Genomic DNA, 7877 nt, shown 5'->3' with positions numbered 1-7877 from the left:
GACCAGGAGAAGACGGCGTTCATTACTCCCTTTGGAGCCTTCTGTTATGTTTCTATGCCTTTTGGGCTCAAGAGTGCCCAGCGACTTATCAGCGTTGCGTGCAGAATTGCCTTCATACTCAGATTGGCCGCAATGTGCATGCTTATGTGGATGATATTGTGGTGAAGTCCGGAGAGAAGGAAACTTATAGATGATCTCAAGGAGACCTTTGATAACCTCTGGGTCTACAATATGATGCTTAACCCAGCAAAGTTTGTCTTTGGTGTGCCAGCAGGCAAACTTTTGGGATTTCTGGTTTCTAACAGAGGCATTGAGGCTAACCCGGAGAAGATCAAGGCTATCACCTCTTTGGCAAAAGCCAAGTGTATCAATGATGTTCAGTGTTTGGCGGGTCGTATTGCTGCTTTAAGCCGGTTCATAAGCCGGTTAGGTGAGAAGGCCATACCGCTGTATCAGATGTTAAAGAAGACAGATGACTTTATCTGGAGTGATGCTGCTAACGTTGCCTTTGAGGATTTTAAGAGACAATTGGCTGAGCCGCCAGTTCTTGTTGCTCCCATTGATAAGGAGCCATTGCTGTTATATGTGGTTGCTAATGCACATGTTGTCAGTGTGCCCATTGTGGTGGAGCGCAAGGAGTCTGGTAAGGAATATCCGGTTCAACAGCCGGTTTACTACATCAATGAGGTGCTTATTGAGTCCAAACAGAGGTATCCACATTGGCAGAAGCTTGTTTATGGGGTGTTCATGGCCAGCCGGAAGCTTAAGCAGTATTTCCTAGGTCATCCCATCATTGTGGTCAGTTCTGCTCCTTTGGGGGATATCATCCAGAACAGAGAGGCTACAGGATGAGTCGCCAAGTGGGCTATTGAGCTTGGGCCTCATGGTTTAAAATATGTGCCGTGTACTGCTATCAAGTCTCAAGCACTGGTGGATTTCATCAACGATTGGATAGAGTTGCAGGCGCCTGAAGAGAAGCCGGATAACACATACTGGACTATTCACTTTGATAGATCCAGGCAGTTGGAAGGCTCGGGCGTTGGAGTTGTTTTGGCTTCCCCCCCAAGGTGACAAATTTTGTTATGTGCTAAGGTTGATGTTTCCCTGTACTAACAATGCAGCTGAGTATGAGGCCTTGCTCCATGGTATTCGGATGGCTAAGGAGATGAACTTAAGCCGGGTAAGGTGCTTCGGCGACTCTTATGGCGGCTTACCGCCGCGAGGTTGATGCTGTGGCTGGACACTTCAAGGGTTATCAGGTGGAGCACATCGATCGCAAGAAGAATGAGGCGGCCGGCTTGGATCTTAGCGTAAATTGGTACCCTTGAATACTTTCTTGGATGTTTTGCATAATCCTTCTGTGAAGTTACCTACAGAGGAAGACTTGGTTGTGCCTGACCCGGAGGCACAGTTGGTGGTGGCTCTTCACGTCATCCCATATTGGACAGTGCCATACTTGGCTTACATGACCCGGGGAGAATTGCCTGAGGATGAAACCTTGGCTAGACAGATAATCCGGCGGTCTAAGTCAATGACGATTGCCCTATGGCGAGTTACATCATCGCCGTGTCACTGGGGCATTTCAACAATGTGTTTCTCTTGAAGAAAGCCAATATATTCTTCGTGAGATTCATGAAGGAGATTGCAGCCATCACGCCGGTTCAAAGTCCCTTGTGGCCAAAGCTTCTCGTCATGGATTTTATTGGCTAACGGCTCATGTTGATGCAGAAGATCTGGTCAGTAAATGTGACGAGTGTCAGAACTTTTCAAGGTGAGCTCATGTGCCGGCTCAAGAGTTGAGGATGATACCAATTACTTGGTGGTTTTCTGTGTGGGGGCTTGACATGGTTGGGCCTTTCAAAAGATACAAGGATAAAAAGACTCACCTTTTGGTGGCAGTGGATAAATTCACAAAGTGGGTAGAAGTAGAGCCGGTCAGCAAATGTGATGCGGCGACGGCGGTTCAATTCATGAAAAAGGTGATTTTCCGTTTTGGTTTCCCCCATAGCATCATAACTGATAATGGCACTAACTTGTCCAAGGGGGATATGGAGGAGTTCTGTCAAGGTGAGCATATCCGGCTTGATGTCTCATCAGTGGCTCACCCCATTCCAATGGTCAAGCAGAAAGAGCCAATCGGGAGATTTTGAAGGGTATCAAGCCCCGGCTTTTAGTTCCTTTGCAACGAATGCCGGGTTGTTGGGTGGAGGAGTTACCATCAGTGTTATGGAGCATCAATACTACCTCCAACAGATCTACGGGTTATACCCCTTTCTTCATGGTTTATGGAGCAGAGGCGGTTCTTCCTAGTGACATCCGCCATGACTCACCCCGAGTAGCGGCTTACGTGGAAGCTAACAATGAGCAAGCACGTCGGAAGGCACTTGACCTGTCGGATGAAAAAGTGTGACTTGGCAGCAGCCCGCTCGGCGATTTACCAACAGGACTTGCGGTGTTATCGCAGCCGCCGGGTTAAATCCAGAACCTTTCAAGAAAGCGACTTGGTGCTTTGGCTCATCCAGGATCACACTGACGCACACAAGTTATCCCTACCTTGGGAAGGGCCCTTTGTGGTCAGCAAGAATTTAAATAACAGGCCATACTATCTTATCGATGTTCGAGAGCACAAAGACTCACGTAAGTCGGAGGAGGAGACCCGCCGGTCGTGGAATATAGCTCATCTTCGGCCTTACTACCACCGGCTCTCATGATGTACATATCTTGGTGATGTATATATTATCAATAATAAAGCAGACCCTCTGTCCTTTTCGTCCCCAAAGATCATATGTCTTCATTGTCATAATTTCAAAAAGACCATTGGGGGCTGATCGTATTCGAATCTAGCTTAACTCCTTTGGCATAGCTTCCTGATCGTATTCGAATCATAGCTGTTCAAACAAACTTGATCATTTGGTGGTTGGATCATATTCGCATCATAGCTTAACCCCTTTTGGTCCGACCCTGATCGTATTCGAATCAAAGTCATTAAATATTCTCAAGGTCACTTGGGGGCTTCCTGTTCAAACATAGGTCATATTCGAACCAAAGAGGACATAGCTGTCGGTACCCACTTGATCAGCGCAATGCCAAAACCCACTTGGGGGCCTCTTGATCGTATTTGAATCATAGCTTAAACCCCTCTTGGGTCCGACCCAGATCGCATTCGAATCAGAGTCGTTAAATATTCTCAAGGTCATTTGGGGGCTTCCTGTTCAAACATAGGTCGTATTCGAATCAAAGAGAACATAGCTGTCGGTACCCTCTTGATCGATGCAATGCCGCCACTGGGGGCTACATGGTCGTATTCGAACCCTAGCTTAACCCCTTTGGGACGGTTTACTGATCATATTTGAATCAGAAGCCTTAAATTTGTCTTTCTATTCTTTTTGTTTAAGTCTTTTTTGAAAGCACTCTTTGGATTTGTCTTGAGACCTTTTTTGGTGTCCATGATTTAAGACATATAAGGTTTTTGTTTGAGCCGGCTTAACTTTGAGCAATCAGTCGCCCGGCGTGTGACAAACTCTAAGTGAAGTCATGATTTCTAAACTGGGTCATCACCCTTACTGTACAGGTCATTTAAACCGGCAGTGGAAATTTGATATCTCAGGTATGATGTTATCACAGTTATATTGAAAGTTCTGATTCTCATCAGAATTATTTATAACTCATGTTTCACATTTATAATTATGTGGGATAGTTATGACCCGCCCTGCAGTAAGCCGCCGAGGGTCTCTATGATCTACCTCTCTGTGCAGGACAGATTACAGATTTCTTATGCGCAAGGAAAATAGAAAAGCGTAAGAGGGAGTAAACATATGATGGCGGCTTAAACAGTGTTAAGGCATCAAAACGTGCATGACAGCACGGCACAGCAATGTCATTTCTACTCCTATTACATGACTCCCCAAGTCAAAATGATTAAACATTGTTTTTCAGCAAGGCTACAAATATGAGCCGCCCAACGGATTAGTTCTCTTGAAGGCCTGAAGCTTCCAGATCAACCCTTTCCACTTCTTCGTCCTGTTCCTGGGCCTGGAAGGTTGATGACGACCAGTCAATGCCACTCAAAGCTTTAAATTCAGCTTCGTCATCAACTACCCCGGCCGGATCAATCTCAGGGGCGAAGGTATGTTTACGAGTTGGTGGAATCAGACTTGTCAGGGTATATTGTGGTGTTGGGATTCTCCGGTTCTCTGCATCATAACCCGCCTGGTACTTGGAGAGATCCGCTTCTTCAGCAAACAAAGTGTCCACAGGGCGTATTGCCTTCACACAGGCAGCGAAATCTTCCTTTTCAAAGGGTGCAACGTCTTCTTTTAAGCTCGGATACCCAATAGCAATGTCAGCCGGGTATAGTTCCGGAAGCCAAGCTTTGGCCCGGCTCAACGCAGCTACAGCTCCGGCTCTTGCAGACGATCGCTTCAGTTCAGTAATCCATTGGGGTAGCACAGAAAGCTTCCTTAGCACATCCACCAAAAGTGTGGGAACTTCATTGGACAGGGCCATGGTGGCTAAGGCGCGCTGAGACCCAGTGTAGAGTTGCTCCACCGGTGTATAAACTCCCTTCAGCTTTATCCAAATGTCCTGGTTCAGATTTGAGATCCTAGGGCCTGCATAGCAATGTCAGGTGTGTTAAAGAACAAATTTATATGATCATTGAAAAGTATACATTATTTATAACTTGCAGGGCGACTTACCAAAGATTGCAGTAACCATCTGGGTCACATGGCATTTCAAGCCAGACAATTCATTGGTTGCCTTTTCAAGAGCTGCCTCTGAATTGTCAGCTTGTTGGGTTAAGGCATTCTTTTCATTAGCCCAAGTCTTTCTCTCCGCCTCAAAGTCGGCCTTCAATTTCTCTTGTTCAGATACACTGAATTCAAACTTGGAGTTGGCCCTTTGGGTTTCTGTTTCTTGTGATTGCAGGCGGTTCTTTAAATCGGCGATTTCTAATTGCAATTGCCTGGTGGTAACTTGCGCAAATACCGGATCAAAGTCATGATTATTAGCATATCATATTCAAGTCCCAAGCACCTTGCAAGCAAGACTACTTGGCACTTGGGGGCTAATGTCTACCGTGGAAGTCTATTTATAGTGGCGGTTCATAAGGTTGGCGATTCACAAAATTAAAGTCCCAAGCACTTTGCAAGCAAGACTACTTGGCACTTGGGGGCTAATGCATATTGCAGTTCAAACTATGCAGTTAATATGTTCTACACAAGCATGTGAAGGACCGGCTCGTTCACTTTGATTAAACCGGCCCTTGGGGGCTACGGATTAAGCTAGATTTTTACAGGTTTTTTTAATCTAAAGACATTGTTAATACTTGTCTAACGTTTTCTAAGTCCACAGCATATTCATCATAAGCAATAGACTTGGGGGATGGCGTAATAAGAATGATTCAGGGGAAAGAGGAGATCATACCTCAAACTTATGGTGCATCTGCTTCACCATGTCGATTTCAACGTCGCAGCTAATGTGCACTTGGTGAGATAGCCAGATAAAACATCTCCGGCACTCATGTGAGAGTAATCTGTAAGGTCAAATCTGACCTTATAGTGTTCCAGGAGTTCTTCTTTGGCAGTGCATTTGGCAAGCATAGTAGGCCTTCCCAGCTCAGTGTAACTCGTCTTGGTAATCTCAACTTCAGCTTCTTGAGGGTCATTTGTCTTAACTGGGCTTGAGACTTCAGGATTGTCAGACCCATCAAGAGCTTGTTCAGCAGGCAGGTCAGCGGCTGATGTAGGAGGTTCATGCGCTGGCTCAGGCGGCTACTCAGTAGCAGAGGTTTCTGGTATGACCGTCTGAAGCGCCGGTTCTTTGAGAGTTGGCTCATCAACCGGCTTGTCCTTCTTGGCCTTCTTGCTAACCTTTTCTTTGCTGCTACATAAAGATCAAAAGGTTAGTATAAGCATAAGAATTCAAAGTACAAGATGATTAAAGGCATCATTACCCTGGAGAAGTCTTGAAAGCCGGCAAGTTGGATTGGATTGAGTTGCCAGAAGAAGGAGAGGTTTCCTGATAATTCGAGTCAGAAGGGTTCAGTGGCTAACGAGTGAGACCAGCCAAAGGATAAGAGGAATATAAGATGGAGATGACCTCATTCCGACACTTTCTTGGTGTATTGGGTAGACCGGAGGAGAGTTCCGCATCTTTGGTGGTCTGGGTCTGCCTCCGGTTCTCATGAATCTGTCGCTTCAAAAGAAATTGAGGATCTTGATAAGCTAAGGGATGTGAAAATCTTACTTTCGGGGTTACTTGGCGGATTTTTTGGCATGGCAAAGGTTCTGAGTGGGAGGAAATGATAGTTACCTCTTCATCCATCCCTCGGCTCGTACCCGTGTCATCCTGATCATAATCAGTATCAATAAGGTGATTAAAAAATAATCCAAGGGAGTCAAGGACTACCTCTGACTCAGAAGAATCATCCAACCGAAGATGCTCAGAAGCGTTGGGTTTCTTTGCGCGTCTCTTTGCGGCGGCTCTCCTAGCGGCTCTCTTGGCCTTCCTGTCCCTTTTTTCGGCCTCATGGTCATATTTAACTTTCCAAAACTTATTATTAGCCTGTGAAAATCAGCAAAAGTTTGAGTACAGATAAAAGCATCAATATTGGAAATGATTTGTTCGGCTTGGCGACTTACCGCTGGAGCCGGATTGGTTTTGCAGAAAGGGCGTAAGCCCACCTAGCCGCAGTCTATTAAGCTTTCATTAAGAAGACTCTTGGTCATATCATTGACGACATGATCAGGCAGATTGTCATGGCTGTGTCGCTGAGGGTCATCTTTCTTGCCTGAGTAATTGCACATTAGACCGGGGCAGTGGCTTAATGGAATGATCCGCCAGGCGTGCCAGACCTAGACCAAGTCAATACCATTCAGTCCGTTCCCCAGAAGAGCTTTGATTTTGGCCAAGTAGAGGGCGAGTGTTTTGCGTTCGGCAGGTGATATCTTGTCATGCAGTGGATGATTCGAATCGAGGCGCAAGGCGCGAAAACTGGGCAGAGGATTCTCATCAGCCGGGGAAGTGTCTTGGCAATAAAACCACGTCTGATTCTAGTCTTTAGGGTGGCTTGGCGGATTAGTGTAAGGAAAAATGACGTCTCTCCGATGTTGGGTTGAGACGCCGCCAAGTTCCAAGCTTTGTCCACTGGCACATTCATTCTGGCGGTTCAAGTAAAATAACTCCCTGAAGAGTAATAGATTGGGTTCTTCTCCAAGATTCACCTCGCTGAACACTTGAAAATTGCAGATATTAGACACGGAATTGGGTCCGATGTCTTGAGGGCGAAGATCGAAGAAGTGCAGGACGTCTCTAAAGAATTTTGAGCCGAGTGGTGAAAAATCCTGGTTCATATGATCCAAGAAAACAATCACCTCCCCTTCCTTGGGTTGAGGTCTCTCTTCTGTCAGGTCAGGAGCACGATATGACATGACATCCCTTTTTGGCACATAACCAACTTTCACAAAGTCTTCGAGAGTCTGCTCGGTGATGATGGATAACCAACTTTCACAAAGTCTTCGAGAGTCTGCTCGGTGATGATGGATGGGACCCAGTTACATGAGGTGCTTGTCTTAGGTGCCATGGTGATGAAAGCCTAGGAAAGGATAAAATTTCTGGTTCAAATTTAAGCCGGAGGAAATGTCAATATTCAAGATGGCGGCTTATCTAGGGCACTAATGGTATGAGGATAATTGTGACAGATTCTTTAAGTCGCCATAAGCATCATTGACAGTTCAATTATTTAAACCGCCATGGGCGGTCAAGATTATCAACTAAAGCATTATCTTTTAAGCCGGTGATAAGAGTCGCCATGGTTAGGGGAACCTAACAGATACAGATTTTTGCCTAAGTGTGGATAAACAAGTTTCACAAAATGC

Source organism: Triticum dicoccoides, chromosome 4B (assembly GCF_002162155.2).
Source record: "Triticum dicoccoides isolate Atlit2015 ecotype Zavitan chromosome 4B, WEW_v2.0, whole genome shotgun sequence".
NCBI classification, from domain to species: Eukaryota; Viridiplantae; Streptophyta; class Magnoliopsida; order Poales; family Poaceae; genus Triticum; species Triticum dicoccoides.
The sequence above is the reverse complement of the archived record's forward strand: the minus strand, read 5'-3'. Positions refer to the sequence as shown.